At 37.6% G+C, this 17,818-nt stretch overlaps 1 protein-coding gene across 4 annotated transcripts in view; it reads right to left on the bottom strand.

Annotated features, from left to right (window-relative positions):
- The window catches only part of PTPRD (protein tyrosine phosphatase receptor type D), a 1,875,536-nt gene extending 1,865,358 nt beyond the window's left edge, over nucleotides 1-10,178 (bottom strand). For 3 of the 4 annotated variants that reach the window (XM_074361573.1, XM_074361575.1, XM_074361574.1), the window contains exon 1: nucleotides 9,860-10,178. The gene's annotated coding sequence lies outside the window, so the exon portion shown is untranslated. The remainder of the gene's footprint in view (nucleotides 1-9,859) is intronic. The other variant, XM_074361588.1, reaches the window with a different exon arrangement.
- Nucleotides 10,179-17,818: the final 7,640 nt, after the last annotated feature.

The raw sequence follows: 17,818 nt of genomic DNA, 5'->3' as shown, positions 1-17,818 counted from the left end.
CAATTCTCACTTACAAAGGAAAATTCATTGAATTTTCTTGGCAAGTGATCAGAACACCATAGGGAAGAAAGACCTTAGGAAGACCTTAAGGGGAAAAGATAATCCAATAAACCCATTCATTAAGTGTTTCTGTATTTTTCACCCCTGAAAGGAAGAACTCTGAGCCTCTTGAAATATGAGTCACAGAATCACTTTAACTTTTTATTTTGGTATTATGTATTTCCCCCAATATAGGAAAAATGCAATTTTTTGTACGGGCTTTGCCATCTTGTGGTATTAATTATACTTATAATTTGACAAATGTATACCTAAGATATAAGAACTGTTAATTCAGTAAGTTAAGAAAGAACAAAGCTAGTATTTCATTTTGTTTGGTTTTTAAGACATCACATAACATTTTGGATATTACAGAACATCTCAGCTATTTCTCTGTTGTTTCAAAAGCAGGGCACCAGATTTCTATCAATAAGCATCAAATATTTCTCATACATTAGAAACCAAATAAATGTTTACTGATATTATTTGATTCAACCTCTCTCTAATTTGGTTAATGTAGAAGCAACAGTTTAACTTTTCCACTCTTATAATCTAAAGATTAAATCATGCTTTATGTTGTAACTCCTTCAATTTAAATTTCAAGTAAGCAGTCATATACATATTTGAGGACAGTGATCAATACACTGGAAAAAATAAGCAAAAAGCAGTGGTTTACTATTTCAATCTAATTTCATCTACCACAAATTTAATACAATGTGATGCAATGGTGTGAATAATACCCAAACTACATGCAATGAGAAACAAATAGTAAGAGCTCACACAAATCACAGGACCGATTTTTGGTTTTCCTGTTCTTACGTCTTTACTGCTTCTAATCAGCATCTCTTACGCTATACTTTGTACCAGATAGTTATGCCACTCATTTCATCACCATGGGACACATGCATTAAAGTATTCTGAATTATAATCACAGGCACACGAGGCCCTCTTGACCCTAAACCTCACTCCGTAGTGCATCCTGAGCTCATTTTCCCCTGACTTTGCATCTTCGTTCCACTATGCCTTTTACACAACCAAATTGACTTAAGTCTTGGTTCAGTCTCAAAAATCATGACTCTTGGTCACCAGTCACCAGGTGCAGCAAGGTAAGTAAAGGGCTGATGCAGCACAGTCTGTGGCCAGGAGGCTACAGGGGCCTCACTGGTGGGAACCAGCTTGGTCAGAGTATTCCTGGGAAAGGACCTGAGCTTGAAGAGGCATCACAGGGAAAAACAGAGAGCACATCAGGGTCTCCTTCTTCCAAAGAAGAAAAGGAATACACTCAAAAGCATTTGCACCCACCCTCCTTACCCACTCAAGGGTGCCAAGAGCTATCTGGAGACAGTCGGCCTTGATGTGACTTGTTCTTGCTCTTTTGTTTTCTTGAACGACACTTGCACGATGTTCCAATTCTGTATGTTATCATGTACTTGAGAAAATCTGCATTCACTTCATTTGAAAGGAATTGTATTACAAAAGCAAAGCCCAGCCCAGGATACCTCACTTTATCTACATTCGACATATAGAACTTAGGCAGCTGTGGAATTCCTCTTATGTACTAATGATGTACGTAGGGGAGGACACACTATCCATCTACATGACAAAATGTCAGTACAGCAAAGTGGTTTAAAACGTGGGATCTGCAGGCAAAGCACAAAGGTGCTTCACTTGGTGTGCTACCTTGGGCAGCTTTCCTGAGCTTCTATGTGCTTTGGTTTTCTCATCTGTAAGTTCAAGACAATAACTGTATCCATTTCACGGGCTGAGGTAGGAATAAATAAGTTAGTGCATATGAAGCACTTAAAATAGGGACTGGCACACACTAGAGTCAATAAATGTTAGCTGTTATTATCACTTTCTATTTCAAGGTTTTTCCAGAGCTCATGAGAAGGTTCTACAAGACAAAATATTCCAACACCCAAGACAAAAATAAGACCTGATGCCATCTCTGATTAGGAAAAAAATACATTGCTTCTTTCTTTTAATACTACAAGAAGTGATGACTAGTGATCACTAGAACCTAAGAAGTGATGGACCAGTTGTGAAGTGTGGACTGTTATACTGATGAGAATGATGACTGAGATGTAAGAGAATTGCTCCATACAAACAATGGTATAATCTATTTAAAAATCCTAACAATATATACTTGTATATTCTTATATGGCCAACAGTCATCCCAGTGTAACTATAAAATCAGGTTCCCATTAAGATCACAAGAAATGTGCAGAGAAGAGAAACTTGACATTAGAGAAATGGGAAGAGACCTTCAATTTCTACTGAATAGGGGAGAAAGCAAGCCTGCTCTAGTAGGAAGCATATGATCTTTTTTGACCTAGCCCTCCAAACTGATTCATCTCCAGGTTCAGCCTACGTAAGATTTCACACCAAAACATTCTCAGATTTTGCCTGAAATTTCTTTCTCAAAAAACAGCATCCATATACACACACACAAACACACACACACACACCATACTGTTATATATGTGACAATTAGAATCCTTAAGATGGACTACTTCAAAAAGCCAGTAAGTATCGATGTGTTTTAGCGAATGTGGAATTTATGTTGTTAAGTCTGGCAAGTGTCCACAACAGACGGGGCGTCTGGGAAAATAGGAAGGCTTCAAATAGGCATGTCTACCTGAGGGGCAGGGAAATGGGACACTGAAGTGCTGAATTCAATCCTGAGGAGCACACAGTTCTACCATAGGCAAGCCCGGTTGTCTTTCACCTCACAGGTATAAATGATGAGGCTAAGCCATGTCTTACAGAGAGAACCACATATGTTTCCTAGGAGGAAACAAATGGGTAGCACAGAATGAACACATCCATCCAGAGGAGAAACCACTGAGCATCCTTACACACTAAAACTACAAGCAATGGTCCACTGAAATAAATGCCATGAATAAATATTAATTAAGAACTGAGTCAATCACAAAATGCAATGGGAAATAACAAAGGATGGGAAGATACTTTCTTATCTTTGTGATGCATGTAATCCAGTAGTAAAATTTAGAAATGTAAAAATTTCCTCGAGGGTGAAACAATATATTATTTTTGTATATTATATAACACTGTTTTTCAAACGTTACTGTTGAGTAGTACCATCAGTACACTTTGATAAAGACTTTTAAGGTGACTAAAAAGTGAAACTCTTTAAAATTAAGCTGGAAACTAGAGAAATCAAGAGTTGAATTTAGGGTACATTTTTAAGTCGAAAAATAATCTAAAAATCCAAGTTAAGTTTCTACAAATTTAAATTAACACTTTTTTCTTCCTCTTTGGTGATTTGATCCAAAGTACATGTTACAGGGCCTCTTACAAAAATGAACCACACATGAAAAGGTACTGGCAGAATATCCTTTTTTTCTCTGTCTATTCTCTTTCCTGGGAAAACCACTGCACTTCCCCAGTGATGATTTGGTTACAACTGAAACATCACCACAATCTTTGACTGTAACTTGTATCATGTCCTATGAATTTGGAAATAGAAGGAATTGTTACATAAGACTGCAAATGCTACTGTGGTATGGAGATTTGTGTTTTCCATGTCTTGTAGATATGACACTGGTATAGTGATATGCTTATCACGCCCTACTGCCTGCCTGTCTAGAACTTCGGAGAGCAGGGCACATAAACAATTAGCACTGGAGTAATCCAGCTTTGAAGATGATGAAGGGTGTCAACTAATTCCAGGGGCACATAGCATGGCCTACAGCTGTTAAATATGCAAGAAGGATTCCACCCTGCTTCCAGAAGAGATGCCTCTGACTCAGGATGACAGCCAATAAGAGGGGGAAAATGATGAAGGCATCCTTTACTGGACTCTAAGTAGAAATCATGACCTTTATCATAAAGATTTGAGGTCTTTGTACTAGAACCACATCTCAGAAATACAAGCATGGAGGAGTATTTTTTCTCCTACCTAAAGAAACGTCTTGGACATGTGGCCCAGACCAGTTCATTTAAAAACAGAAAACATTCTACTGCTCTTCTTTTTGGTTCTGTATTCTAAATTAACCTTTCCTAGGACGGGAAGCAAGCTATGTTCCAGGCTTTTGTCGTAAGATTTCCAAGATCATCTAACGAAATAAACAGGAGTATATCCTGTGATAAAATCCCATAATGCATGTGTTTAGTGGGTAAGTAGTAAAAAGGAGTATGTGCACAAATGCTTGCCTAGCTTTGTTCTCTGTGCTTCAGAAGGGGTCTCTTTCTCAATGCTACAAATTATATTTGAGAAATATAACTTTGGATAGTGTTTCAAAAGTATAATTCAGGATAGTCCCAATATACTGAATGCCTAAACAGACGTGTGCAACTGATTGCTTACATATTTGCATGCTTAAAGGGGAATTTTTATAAAAATTCACTAATTCTGTTTTTAAGTGTAGTATTTTTTGTTCTTGGGCAAAGTAATGAAGATAGTGTCATAGATGCAATGAATTTTACAACAAAGCATCCCAGTTCAAGTTATATGCATGTAACTTGAAGTTAAAGTGGGTGCTTTTAAATAACCAACCATGTCATAATCAAATTCAGATTTGATCCTTTCCTTTTTTAGCACCTAATATAGGTAAGTACTAAACTTGCTAAGTAAGGTCTACAACAGCAGATGTGAAAGAACAGCAATCATGTTCTCTGCAATTGTATACATCTCAACCTTAATAATATTTAATTATTATAATGTGGTATTTAGAAAATATATAAAATTACTACAAGGGCAAGGCCTTGGTAACATGGTATATTGTTGAACTTTCACTGGATTTCAGGACTAACCAGAGAGCAATTTGATACATTACACCCTAATACATGTTCTCTCTGACTATTCAATTAATGTACATACACTCCTAAAAATTTTAAGCACTCCATTTTCACTAAGTTCCACCTTGAACAGATGTGTTTAAACACACACATACACACATGGAAATATACACAATGAGAAGCAAACTCTATAATTAATCAGCTATAACTTGCACTCAGAAGTAAATAAATTTTAAACAAAGCATGATCACCCAACCCCAACAATTTAAAATATAAAACATTTATAGAGATATAGGTCACTTGCTACCACTCAAATATTTCTATCAGAACAGGAAAGGACAGGGCACATTGATTTTCTTAGAGGGGAAGAAGTTTCCAATTTCAACAATTATATACCATGAATTGTATCTAGGAATAAATTATTTGCTTTCTATTATAAAGAAAACAAGTACTTATAATTAACACAATATGTACTCTTTCTCTTTTCATTTCCCATGATTAGAAGTTTGGTCATTATAAAATATTTTTAGACAAAATGCATCGTATCCTACCTCATCAATGGAATTTTTTAACAGATAATTTACTAACAAATGTATAAATTATTGTCTTTGTGTTTTTCTGCCAATGAAGTGCCTTAGATACTATTGCTCAGTGATGTAAAAACCTCTATGTAAACTTGGGAAATTTATCTATATTAATAGTTTTCAATTTTTGAAGTCTTTAGTTTCCTCTTAAAAATATAGGAGGTCAAATACATTTTTTTCTATGGTTTCTTCTAGCTGTGACAGATACAACAGGTATTTCAGGAAAAAATATGTTAAATTCAAATGTGCATATTTATCTAAACACAGTGCTGTAAAATAGCTTATATGAAATAATTAAGAGAAGAAAAAAGGAAGCCAAAAGACACTAAACAATTCCTTTTATTTTTCTCTTTTCATACCTTTCTGGTATTGAGTAGAACAATCCAAAAATAACCTGTCTATACGCTATTCTTCCACTAGCAATAGAAAACGTGGTTTAGAGAAAACTTATCAACACTGTCCTTCCATAATCTACATTATTCTCCTCCAAAACCACTCCAGATAAATATTCAATCCACATAGCAACAGTGTCCAAGCACTGCCAATATAGCTTCAGGACAATTTCCTTAGCCCTCTTTCAAATAAAGTGGCTGCCCCACCCCCTATATGGATTCTCAAGCTGCCATATATAATCAGACAATTTGCTGAATACTAGCATTAACTATATTAGTAATTATATTAGCTTTTCTCTAAAACTTTGTTATTGAAATAGTCTCAAATAGTAGGTCAGTTTTTCTACTTGATAGAGAAGAAAACCAAATAAAGAAAGTTCAGGTTACCTCCCTAGGGTCACACAGTCAATTATAAGGACAAGAGGAAAAATCAGGACTTCTGATTTTACAATCACATAAGTGTTCACTTGGTGGGTAATGTTCATTTTTACTTCTTTATTCATTTTCCTTCATTCAGCATATTTTTAAAGTTTTGAAGAAACATCCATTATTGAAAGTATAGTTAACTTCTCCACTGTTTAATTACAGCAGTGGAAATTCATTTATTCTTTGTGAATGGCAAATTGCTTTTAAAAAAGTTGATTAAAACCCAGTGGATTGGCAGTTGTCATTATGAATGCGTATTCAAATACATAAGAAGATAAACACATTTAAATATATCAGGAGATACAAAATCCTTTCACCCAACTTTCACTATAACTTTAAATTAAAATTATCAAATATATATTTTCACATAATTTGCATCATTAAAGTTTATTAAATTCAGTATAAGTGTAAGTCCAAAAAGACATTACTGAAATTAAGATATTTTCTCCAAACAACAGAGGAATCTTGAAATAAAGTTCTTTGTTGTATTAAATTTGAAAGATACATAGACATATTGATATTCAATTAGGCAACCTTGAAAATCACTTTTTTTTTCAAAAATCTCCAAAAAAGAAGACATTAGGTGAGCAAACTTAAAATGTGTAGCATCCATTTCAAGTCACCTGCTTTCACATTTCCATATAAAATCCATCCATTCTCCACCTCTTCCCATAATCCAGCCTTAGAAATGCGGGGATATTGAAAGTTACATCAGTGATGCTCTTCTAACTACAAAACAATTTACACCAGTGGTAAGCACAACAATTATCATGTGCAATATTAGCCATTCCTAAAATTTCATCATAGTATCCAGCTAATTATTTTATATAAACCAGCAGTATGTTAGCTTTTTTCTTACACTTAACCTTACTAAAGAAAAACGTCCTTTGACCTTGCAGTTTGCATCTGCACCCTACTAGTAGTACCCAGGAGAGATAGGATGTCATTTCACAGAGGGAAAAAGAAAATAATTTTTAATAATAGTTCACACTTCCAATATCACATCTAATTAACAATGTCTTACGTTCTAAATTAAGTTGTAAGAAAATAATAATCACATCCAAAGGGTTCCATAAAATGTTAAGAAAAACCATGTGCTCTACAATACCATCTTTAAGTATTGACAGTTACAGGACTACACCTGTTAAGTTTATGTTAATATTAAAGGAAACGAAAAGTATGTTTGCCTTCACCAACTGCAACTGTAAGCAAAGGCAGGTATACAGCACTTTATTAGTCAGAACTCCTTTAGTAAGCACACATTTAGGGGAATTAATCATTCATTCCCTACAGACTGCTTATGTATTTCATAGGGCCATTATCTGATCTGAATAACGAGAACAATTGCATAATAAAACACATTACTGCTGACACCAGCAACTTTTTTTTTTCAACTTTAAAGTTGCAACCACCGCTGTATTGCAAAAAAAGCTGGTGTGGAAAAAAAAAACCTGACAATTTAATCTCCCCATCCAGTTTTGTCTTTTTTCTCTATTATTATATAGAAACAGTGATCAAATAAAATATAAGCAAGCTTTACTAGAAATGGTTTTAATCCAGGCTATCTTCCTCATCAGCACTGTACCATAATTAGAGACAGAATCTGTGTTAGATTAGTTTTCATGTTAATTGTAAATCTTCCTGAAATTCGAACAGGATCAACAATTCTGTCATGTCTTTTCTTCTGTAGAAAATGTGTCTTATGGTAATATATGTAGAAGTATATATGAACCACTCTTAAATTCTGCTACTTCAGTAAGTCTCACCTTTTACTTGTCAACATCTTTTCAAACATCAGATAGGCTTTCAGCTATTTGAAGTTACAAATGAGTAGTTCATCTGCTATAATCCAAATCTGATCAACTGAGGGCTTCATTTTAAATTACTTAGATTCACTTTAAACCAATAATAGAAATGGCATCTGAGAGCAGTAATACCTCTAAGAAAACCCATTTGGATAGGAAATAAAGTAAAGTGCAAGAAACAATGACATATCTTTCCCAAATGATCTCCATCTATGCTAACTTCATGTCAACAAATTCATCAATGGTCCTGTTATTTCATTACTATTAAAACTTATGTCCCAAGACATTCAGAGCTTCTGACATTAAATAACTGTAACAACTATAAAAGACTGTTCCCTTTTTAAAACCATGGTACATTAATTCAATCTTAATTTTAAAAAAATCAATGCCATTTGAGCATAGCTGCTTTTATATATTTACTTGAGTAAACATAAAGGTATTTTTTTCACTTTACCATTATCAACAATTAAATATAAGAAAGCCCATAGGTATTATTTGATAGCAAGGCATTTTCTTAAAAATAAATTATCTATGAGGTAAGTGGTTTTAATTTTTAATATAGTTTCTAATTCTTGAAGGATTTTGATTAGAAAGTGTATTTTATACTGAGGCAGAAAATTGAAAGTTAAAGACAAAACAAACTTTTTCTAATCACTATTCTATGCTAGTCAGCATGAGTGCTATTATGTCAAAGAACTTTGAATCTGTTAAAAATCAGCTCTGTGTTAGCTAAATTGCAATTCCTACTGTATCTTCTGTATATGTAACAATGTAAGAAGAATTAGATTCAGAATCCATTTGGCAGGGATAAAGAAAAAAATGCTGAAATGTTATTGATTCTCTCCCTCTTGTGCAAAACAAACTGACTCAACTATATTTTTCCTGACATAACACAAAGGTTTTATTTAGATACTACAAAATATTGGCAAATGTTAAGCTGTATCTCTCTCTCTCTCTCTCTTTTTTTAAGATATCATTAACCCTTTCACAGAGAGAGGAAGAGTGTCCTACTTGTTTTTACAGAAATGCTGCAGCTACTGACATGGTGATGTTAGCCCCAAGAGGAATACTGCCTGCAAAAGTTTTTGATGCAGAGATATTCAGCCCTAGGAGACACCTTAAGCCTGTCACTGGCTGCTGAGCCCCTGTCACAGTTTATAACCTGCTGTGTCAAAGTCACAGCTTCAGCTCCTGCCCTCTCCAAAGCATTTTTCACATTCTCTCTCCACATTAATTTCATCCAAATTTCTCCAAACTAGGCTAGTTCCATGATTTTCTTCCACATCTCATCTACCTACAAGCCTAAGGAAACCTCAACAAGGTTTCCTTTCGGTTTCTCAAACCACCTATATTAACTTTCTCTTGACCCATTTTTTTAACAACCTCTCCTCAGAACTAAAGATAAAACGAGCAACCAAGTGAAGTCAGAGAAGGATGGGAGTTAGTATGGATTCAAGCTGAGGTTGAAGGTAGCAAGAGAAGTGAACCAGTAGGGTTAGAATTCTCAAGCTTTTTTCCAGGGAACCATCCTTAAATCTTAGAACCAGCCAACGTTTCACAAACCAAGCTTCCCATAGCCCTTGAACAACAAGCGTTTAAAAATCAGACCCCCAGCAAGGTTGCCCATACTGAAGTCTGCTCAATGCTCTTCCTAAAAAAAAAAAAAAAAAAAAAAAAAAAAAGCTTAGCACACCACTTCTCAATTAAACCACTTCTCAGTTAAGAACTAGTGAAGTTATATAAGTCAACTTCTTCCCCGGTAAAACGAACAAACTATCCATACCGTTGGGAGAAAAGCATTCACTCAGAAAATACCTCACTTTAGACACAAGAAATAAAGCAGCAGTTTACTTACTAAAGCAGCCGCTCCAATCCTCCTTGGAAACCCTGAGGAGTCTTCTCTTTTCTTTTCTACCAGTCAAAGAATTGTCTTTCCATTCCACACAGGCCCAGAATAAACGGCAAGAAAGGACAGCACAGGCACAGCCGCCCGTCGGGCTTTAGCTTTGGTCGGGTGCTTCGGCTTCGGTTTGTTTGAAAAGTGGGATCTTCTTTTCCTGAGGGAGGGGGCGGAGGCAGGAGAAAATCAGGGCGCTCCACAAGCTCGCCGGGGTCCTGCGAATTATTCTGAAGGCAAAGTACCTGCACTCTCCCCGCGGAGGCTGCCTGTCAGCGCGGCGCGCAGGGGAGGGAGGCTGAGGAGGAGGAGCAGCGGGAGGGCTCGGGCTGTGAGGGAGCGCCGGGCTGTGAGGGAGCGCCGGGCTGTGAGGGAGCGCGGGGCGGGGGAGGCCGGCGAGCGGCACGCGGAGAAGCCGGGGGACCAGCCGCCGTCAGGGCGAGACGCTGCCCCACGCGCTCGGGGCGCCAGGTGCGGGCGCGGCTGGCGCGGCGGGGCGGGGAGACGAGGCGGCGAGCATCTCCCGGCCGCTCCCACACTCGCTGGCTCGCTCGCGCTCCTTCTTGCTCCAGCTCGCACACACAGGCACACACCCCACGTCTCCGGCAGCAGCCGCTCCGCCGCACGCACTCACCTGCATTTCCTTAACGAGCCACTTGATGGCTGCCAGCGGCGCGGGCCCGGCTCTGGCAGGCGGGAGCCGGGGTGGGGAGGACGCGGCGGGGAAGGCTCCGAGCGCCCGCCCGGGAGGCGGCGGCGGCGGCGGCGGTGCGGCCGCGCGGGCTGGGGCGGGAGGAGGGGAGTTGCGCAGCGCCCCGGAGCTGACCGCGCGCTGACCCGGCTGACCTCGCGACCCGGAGACCTTGGCAGGGTTCCAGGGCAGGGGTCAAAAGCGGTCGGCGCTGGGAGAGGAGGACATGTCAGGCACGGGCTATTCCCGACCACTAAAGCCAAGCCACAGAGGACTTGTCCAGGTGTGGATCCCAGTTGCGTTTCTTCAGGTGTTCGCGTGCTTTCGGTTATTCTAACGGTTTTTTGTTTGTTTGGGAGGGAAGCTGGCGGTAAGGGTTAGGGGTGGAAGGCTTCAAAATGCAAGGGACAGAGATTTAATCTGCAATACAATCGTTCCTTGGGAAGAGCCCACTTTAGTGAGGAGTGAAGAAGAGGAGCAGAGGCTGCGTGGCGCCGGGGTGTTGTGTATCTCAGATACAGCATGTAGTTGTCAGTCGGGGTGCCTGGCAGACTGGCTGACACGCTTGAGGGAGAGAGAGGGCTCTGCCCAGGTGGTAGTTGACAAGGGGAAAACCTGTAAAAGAGTTGCTGGGGAACAGCCTCGCTGTTGAGGAGAGGACACGGACGCTGGGGAGAGACGCTAGGGGAGCGGTTTCTTCTCCACCTGCTTGGCACCCCACTCCACCGGAGAGCGGCCAGTACCACTAAGGTGGTGTACTACGGACTCGGGAAACAAGGGAAGAGGAACTTCGGCCCCTGAGCAAAGCTAGAAAAGGGGCCGGAAGCTGGGGAAGGAGACGGCAGGATGAAAGAAATTTAGCAAAAAGCTTTTATCACTTAACCATCATTTATGTCTGATCAGAGCATACAGCTAAGATAATAAATGTGCTTTCTTGCTAAAGAGAGAGTAATGTCACTACGTTGGTAATTAAAAAATAATAATGATGATCTTGTTTATAATAATGCAACAGAGAGCTTTTCTGGTACCTTTTGGTACCACAGGAAATGTGCTGTGGACACAAACAAAAAGCAGTGAGCCATCTACTTTCCTGATATGTCCATGTTCTAATAGCAGAAATGTCACTTTCTCCTAAAGAGAAATACAGCTTAATCAGTATAGATGACATTTTCCCCAGGGTCTTTTCACCTTTTTCTTTCATGCCTGCTTCATTGCTTGCCATATCCCTTTGCTCTTCAGGAGTGACCCTTCTTCTGAACCCATTCCTTGCCAAGCTCCCTGCTCTGCCTCCTTAAACCCACAGAGCTCACCCATTCAAGAAGGTTCACAAGCAGACAGTGTCACTTAACAGCTGTTCTTGGAAATGAGAGGATATAAACCAAAAAGAATTCTGTGTGTACAAGTGTGTGTGTGCATATGTATTGCATGTCTATCTTTGCAGTTATGCAAAGAACCTGCCCCCCTTATGGTGTAGTCTGTGCAAGGCGATGACTAACTCATTCTCTCTTCTTCTCCCTCCTTCTCTCCCTCCCTCCTTCTTCCTCTGCACAAATACACACCACTCGCCCCTGTCTCAGTTCCTTCCTGTCAGTGTTCAATAATGGTTTTACGTGAAGTTTCTATTAGACAGCCTCTGACTACCAAGAGCGGGCTGGAGTGGATTGGTAGGAGAGATGCTGGGGCTCAGTGCTGCTGCTGTGTTTCCTGTCATCACTCACTCATTACATACACTACTGTACTTAAAGCCAAGTGGCAGCAGAAATGATTTCCTCTCTTGCAATTTGGAAGAATATATTTGCCCTCCCCCGGAAACACATATAATTAATAATAAAAGAAATAATGCATCTTGAGACCATGAGAAAAGCAGATGGATGCTGATGTGGTGGTATTAGTCACCTTTTCTGTTGTTGTTGCTGCAAAGACAGTGTGACCACTTTTCTCCCTTTCTGCTGCTTCTAGTGGGTTAAGCAGAGCATTTGGCCCTTTTACTGTGTTCTCTTTTCCATCTTTCCCTTGACAATAGTTTGTCTATTTTAAATAAAGATTTCATTCTGCCAACCCGCAGGAAGCTTTTAACAAGATGCAGCTGAGCGTATCGATATCTTGTATCTTTTTACTGCTATATGGGGGTGTTCAGCAATTTGAAACTCCTCTCAACTTCAGCTCAAAGCTGGCATCTCACAGACACACTGCTCCCTGGGGCTGATTTACTCTTACTTGTATACAACTGTCTTTTGGTGTCCTCTAGAAGAACACAGGATTCTTTAAACAGTGGAAGAGTGAGATTTAAAATCAGTCCCCTTCCTGCTGCACCTCTCTCCTCTTAATAACACCACAGATGTTAATTGTGATTAGCTTATTATAGAGATTTTATTAGTGATTCATTAGAGTTGGACTGGGATATCTTTCCTGAAGATTATGGCTCCCAGCCTGAAGAGTTAAGAGAATTTCACTAACTACCTATCTTCACCTCCTGTAATATGGTTTATTTTTCTTTTTTAAATAAAATGGCAGCTTTAAGTGGTCTCTGAGTTATTGTTGCATGTATACTTTTTAAAAGGAAACCACCTCTTTAAATTGGTCACTGAACCTGTGTTTGAAACAACCATAACAAAAGTGAAGTAGAAACTTAAAAAAAAAAAAAAGTAAAGCGGAATAAGGTAAAGCAGCATGGCCCTCAACATAAGTCATTTAAGGTATTAGTCTCTTTTGAGATTATCTTTATTTTATCACATTACTTCATTTACCAGAACTTTAGTTAGCCTTGTTCTATTTACGCTTATAATTGATTTTAAAAGCTTGCTGTACACAGAAGAAATCTACAAATTTCCATTTGGATTTTGGATTTTTGAAAGAATTAAGGTTTTTTTTGGTCTTAGTTTTTGAATTAAGCCAAACAGTGCATCAAAAGCAACCCCACAGCAATAAATTCCAGTTCTAATATGTCCTTTAAACATACTAGTGGCATCATGGACAACCTTCCTAATTATTCACCACTCCACACTGTGGAATTGAAAATAAAGAGATAACAGGGTAATAAGGGAACAAGGAAGAGCAAGTAACCCGTTATAAAGGAGATAATGATCGAAAGAGGTAATTCTGTGACTACCTGATGGGTGGGTTTGATTTATCAGTAGTAGTCTCTCACACTTTACCATTTTGTTTTTCCCCTTCAGTCTGCATAAATGGTAAACGCTTATTTTTTCTTCCTTTTCTCCACCTTTGCTTCTAAAAGCATGCTGATTGGCAGAAACTACAAGTAGAAACAGTTTTATATTGATAATACAGTGTGAACTCATGCACTTAATGAGCCAGGCTGCTTGTATTTATTTCACACAAGATAAGGATAATACTCTGTGCTTCACCTTTCATTTTGGTCAATGCAGACAGAGTTCTAATTGACTAAATAGGTCTAATTTACCTAATTTGTTACAGATGCTTTGCTACCGGGAAACTTGCTTAGGAAAACTTAAGACACAATTAAAAAAACGTGTTGACTATACTCAATTTAAGGAGTCTTAAGGAGTGGAGTCATAGTTACATGGATTTATAGTTTAGATGTTATTCCACTGAAATCACCATGTGGATAATGCCAGGTTACACAAAACCTAAATGCTTAGGAAATAGGGGTTTTGATATAATGTGTACACTTACGTTTTCATTTGAGTTGATCATCTCTTCCTCACCCACCTCCAACCCCAGATCCATCATTTGCCCTTCTTTGTGCCCTAGAGATTAACCTCTAGTTGCTTCATGTACCTGGTTTCCCTTGCCTTCTGGCTTTTGTTGGAATATTTCCTTTGAGGGCAGTCGGAGAGGAAGGTGGGGATGTTCTCGTCCCATTTGCTCTATAACTTAGCACTGTGGTTCTGTCTGGCAGGGGCTGCACTGCTGTAAGAAAACAGACCTTTCTTGTCACCAACATTCTGTAGCTCCAGCTCATATTTGCCACTAATAACAGCATCGTATCCCTTGCCCCTTTGGCTTTCCACTATGGCTAGAACCTAGGATACTCACTATCTCTATTAAGTTCCTCCCAGCTGCTCTTCTGGAAAGTATCCGTTTTCTAAATTCTCTCAAAAATCACTCCTGATTGTGCCTTTTGTTTCCTTCAGATACTCTGACTGATACATTTGTGTTACTTAAAGTATTCAAAGATAACAAGAAATATTTTATTCAGTTATTTCAAGTTTTAATATATTGTCTAGCATGAACAGAAGTGCCAAAACCTGACCATTACTCAAACTGAAAATAACTTTAACATACTACAAAAAATATTGATAGTATAGCTGATCTATATAGCTAAATAATAATGTATTAATATTTTCCACAGAGGTATCATGTCTCTCTGTCTTAAATGAGCCAGATTTGTCAAACTTATAAAACTGTCTCAGTTTTTCTTAAACATGTATCTGAATGCTTTATGGTATATGATTGTAAAACAATAATAATATATAATAGTAACACATGGTTTGAAGGCTAGTATTATTTGGTGAAGCACATTATGATTCCAAAGGCACTGTGATTTTCATCAGTTTTAAGAAACTAAATGAGTAAGGAAGCCTATATGAATCCATTCTGCCAATTATTAAAAGAAAAGCCAATAATGAGGATGTAAAAAGGTGATCTAAGTTACCAATGATAACCCAAAATAAATGCTGCACAAATGGAAAAAGAACAAGTGAATATGAATACAAATAATGCAATCCACCAAGTTCTTTTAAGCAAACATTAAAATTAAATCAACAAGGGTGAGAGCACTTTCTTTAATTAAAGTAACATATAATTTGAGAGAGACTATGTAATAGTTCCTATGGATTTTTGCTCTATTTTTGAACTTAAAAGTTACTAAAAAGGTATCAAATGCAAGATTTTACCCATACATCTATACTTAAGTCATTGTAAATTTGGCTTCTTCTGTATCCTGACAATTTTCTTTTATAAATATTTTCTTTTATAAATTAGACATAAAAATGATTGCAACCATATATGGGCACACCACATGTGTGCACATACTACTTTTCTAAGTTTTTAAAAGTGCATTAACAATATAGTGACTAAAACTAAATTTTAGAGCTAAGAAATGTGAAGTGCAGAAAACTGAGGTTGATGAGCTGACCAGGGGTCAAAAAAATTATAGTAGTGTTTATTTTTTTCACAGCTTTTATGTATATTTTCAAACATTAAAATTGTAGATTTTTAAAATAAAAGCAAAAGAAAGAAATAGGACAACCATATACTCTGGGACTCTGCTTTTTAGCCTTCTATATTTTATAGGTCATATGCAAATTAGAAACTTATCTCTTCTTTGTGGAAGGATATCTAAAGTAAATCAAAACAACAATTCCATCTAGGTTTTAAAATTATTTTTCCATGTAATTATTAATATCACAACACAACATATTTGGCCCAGAACCTTCACCTTCCTTCCTATTTTACACTAATAAACCCAGTGCGTGTGAAATTTTCATTTTTATATAAACAGTGAAGTCCTGCTATTTCCAGGCAATTTTCTTCCTCATCATAATTTAAGGAATCATTTTCATGTAAGAACATTTCATATATACACATAATGTGTGTGTTATTTACATTTGGGGGTTTTGTTATGTAAATTACAATGTATTTTTTCATGAGCCCCATCTCATTACATTTTATGAAGAAAGTATTAAATCTTTAGCAAAACTTAAAGGAGTCATTGAACAATCACTGCTATACTTAAAAGGGGAAAACATAAAGACTTCTAGCAGGAAGTCTTCAAGTAAAGATGATGAAATGTGCCTAGTGAGGAGTCATCTTTATAAATTTGTTTTACTGTTCCTAATAGTAATCAGAATTCTCATCAGTTTCATCTAAGCTATAAAAAATGTAGACATAATAAGGACATAGAGCATGAATATGAATGTAATGGGGAAACGATTTATTAATGCTAGTGTTCCCCACCAAAATCTCTTCCTGTCACCAGGGCTGTTTTTCTCAGACACATGCACACACACCCATACAGATGCACTCAGAGCACATGAGGTTATACTTTCCTTACTCAGCTCTTGTTCCTATTCTGCCATCTAAGGCTTTTGCCCCTCTGGTTCTCAGAAACTGGAGTAGTGGAAGTAATCTAGGAATGAAAAGACTCAAATCAGGGATTTGGAGAAACACGGAGTGGAAAGATAAGATTTAAGGCAGTTATAAAGTAAGAATCTCTCAAGCAACTATGACATGTGGGAAAGTTGGAAAGAAGAGAAAAAGATGTTTTGTAGAAGTGTCACTGAGGAATGTAAATGAGGGCCTCCCAATAATGCTTTTGAAGGGCCCAGTATCAAAGACTGGATTGCATTTTTAAAATGTTTTTAAAAGACTTTTTAATTTCCTTGGACAGTCAAAAATTCTTACTCCACACCCTAAGAAGACTGAAATTTTTTGTGGTTTTACACCCACACACATATATACAGAGACGAATGTTGTTTTCACCCACACAAATATAGGTTGGATCATTTCTAAATTGATTTTAAAAACTGAAAAACATGCTCAATATTGCTAATTATCAGAGAAATGCAAATCAAAAGTACAATGAGGTATCACCTCACACCAGTCAGAATGGCCATCATTCAAAACTCCACAAACGATAAATGCTGCAGAATGTGTGGAGAAAAGGGAGCCCTCCTACACTGCTGGTGGGAATGTAGTTTGGTGAAGCCATAATGGCAAACAGTATAGAGATTCCTCAAAAAACTAAAAAAATAGACTTACCATATGATCCTGCAATATAACTCCTGGGCATATATCCAGAGGGAACCTTAATTCAAAAAGATATATGCACCCCAATGTTCATAGCAGCACTATTTACAATAGCCAAGACATGGAAACAACCTAAATGTCCATCAACAGATAACTGGATAAAGAAACTATGGTATATTTATACAATGGAATAATACTCAGCCATAAAAAAGTCATCTGCATCAATGTGGATGGACCTGGAGATTGTCATTCTAAGTAAAGTAAACCAGAAAGAGAAAGAAAAATACCATATGTTATCACTTATATGTGGAATCTTAAAAAAAAAAAAAAAAGACAAAAGAACTTATTTACAAAATGGAAACAGACTCACAAACATACAAAACAAACTTATGGTTACCAGGTGGGGAAGGGGTGAGAAGGGATAAATTGGAAGTTCGAGATTTGCAGATACTAACAAATGTATATAAAATAGATAAACGAGTTTATACTGTATA

This window comes from Camelus bactrianus, chromosome 4 (assembly GCF_048773025.1).
Source record: "Camelus bactrianus isolate YW-2024 breed Bactrian camel chromosome 4, ASM4877302v1, whole genome shotgun sequence".
NCBI classification, from domain to species: domain Eukaryota; kingdom Metazoa; phylum Chordata; class Mammalia; order Artiodactyla; family Camelidae; genus Camelus; species Camelus bactrianus.
Note: the sequence above shows the minus strand (reverse complement) of the source record. Positions and strands in the feature narration are given on the sequence as shown.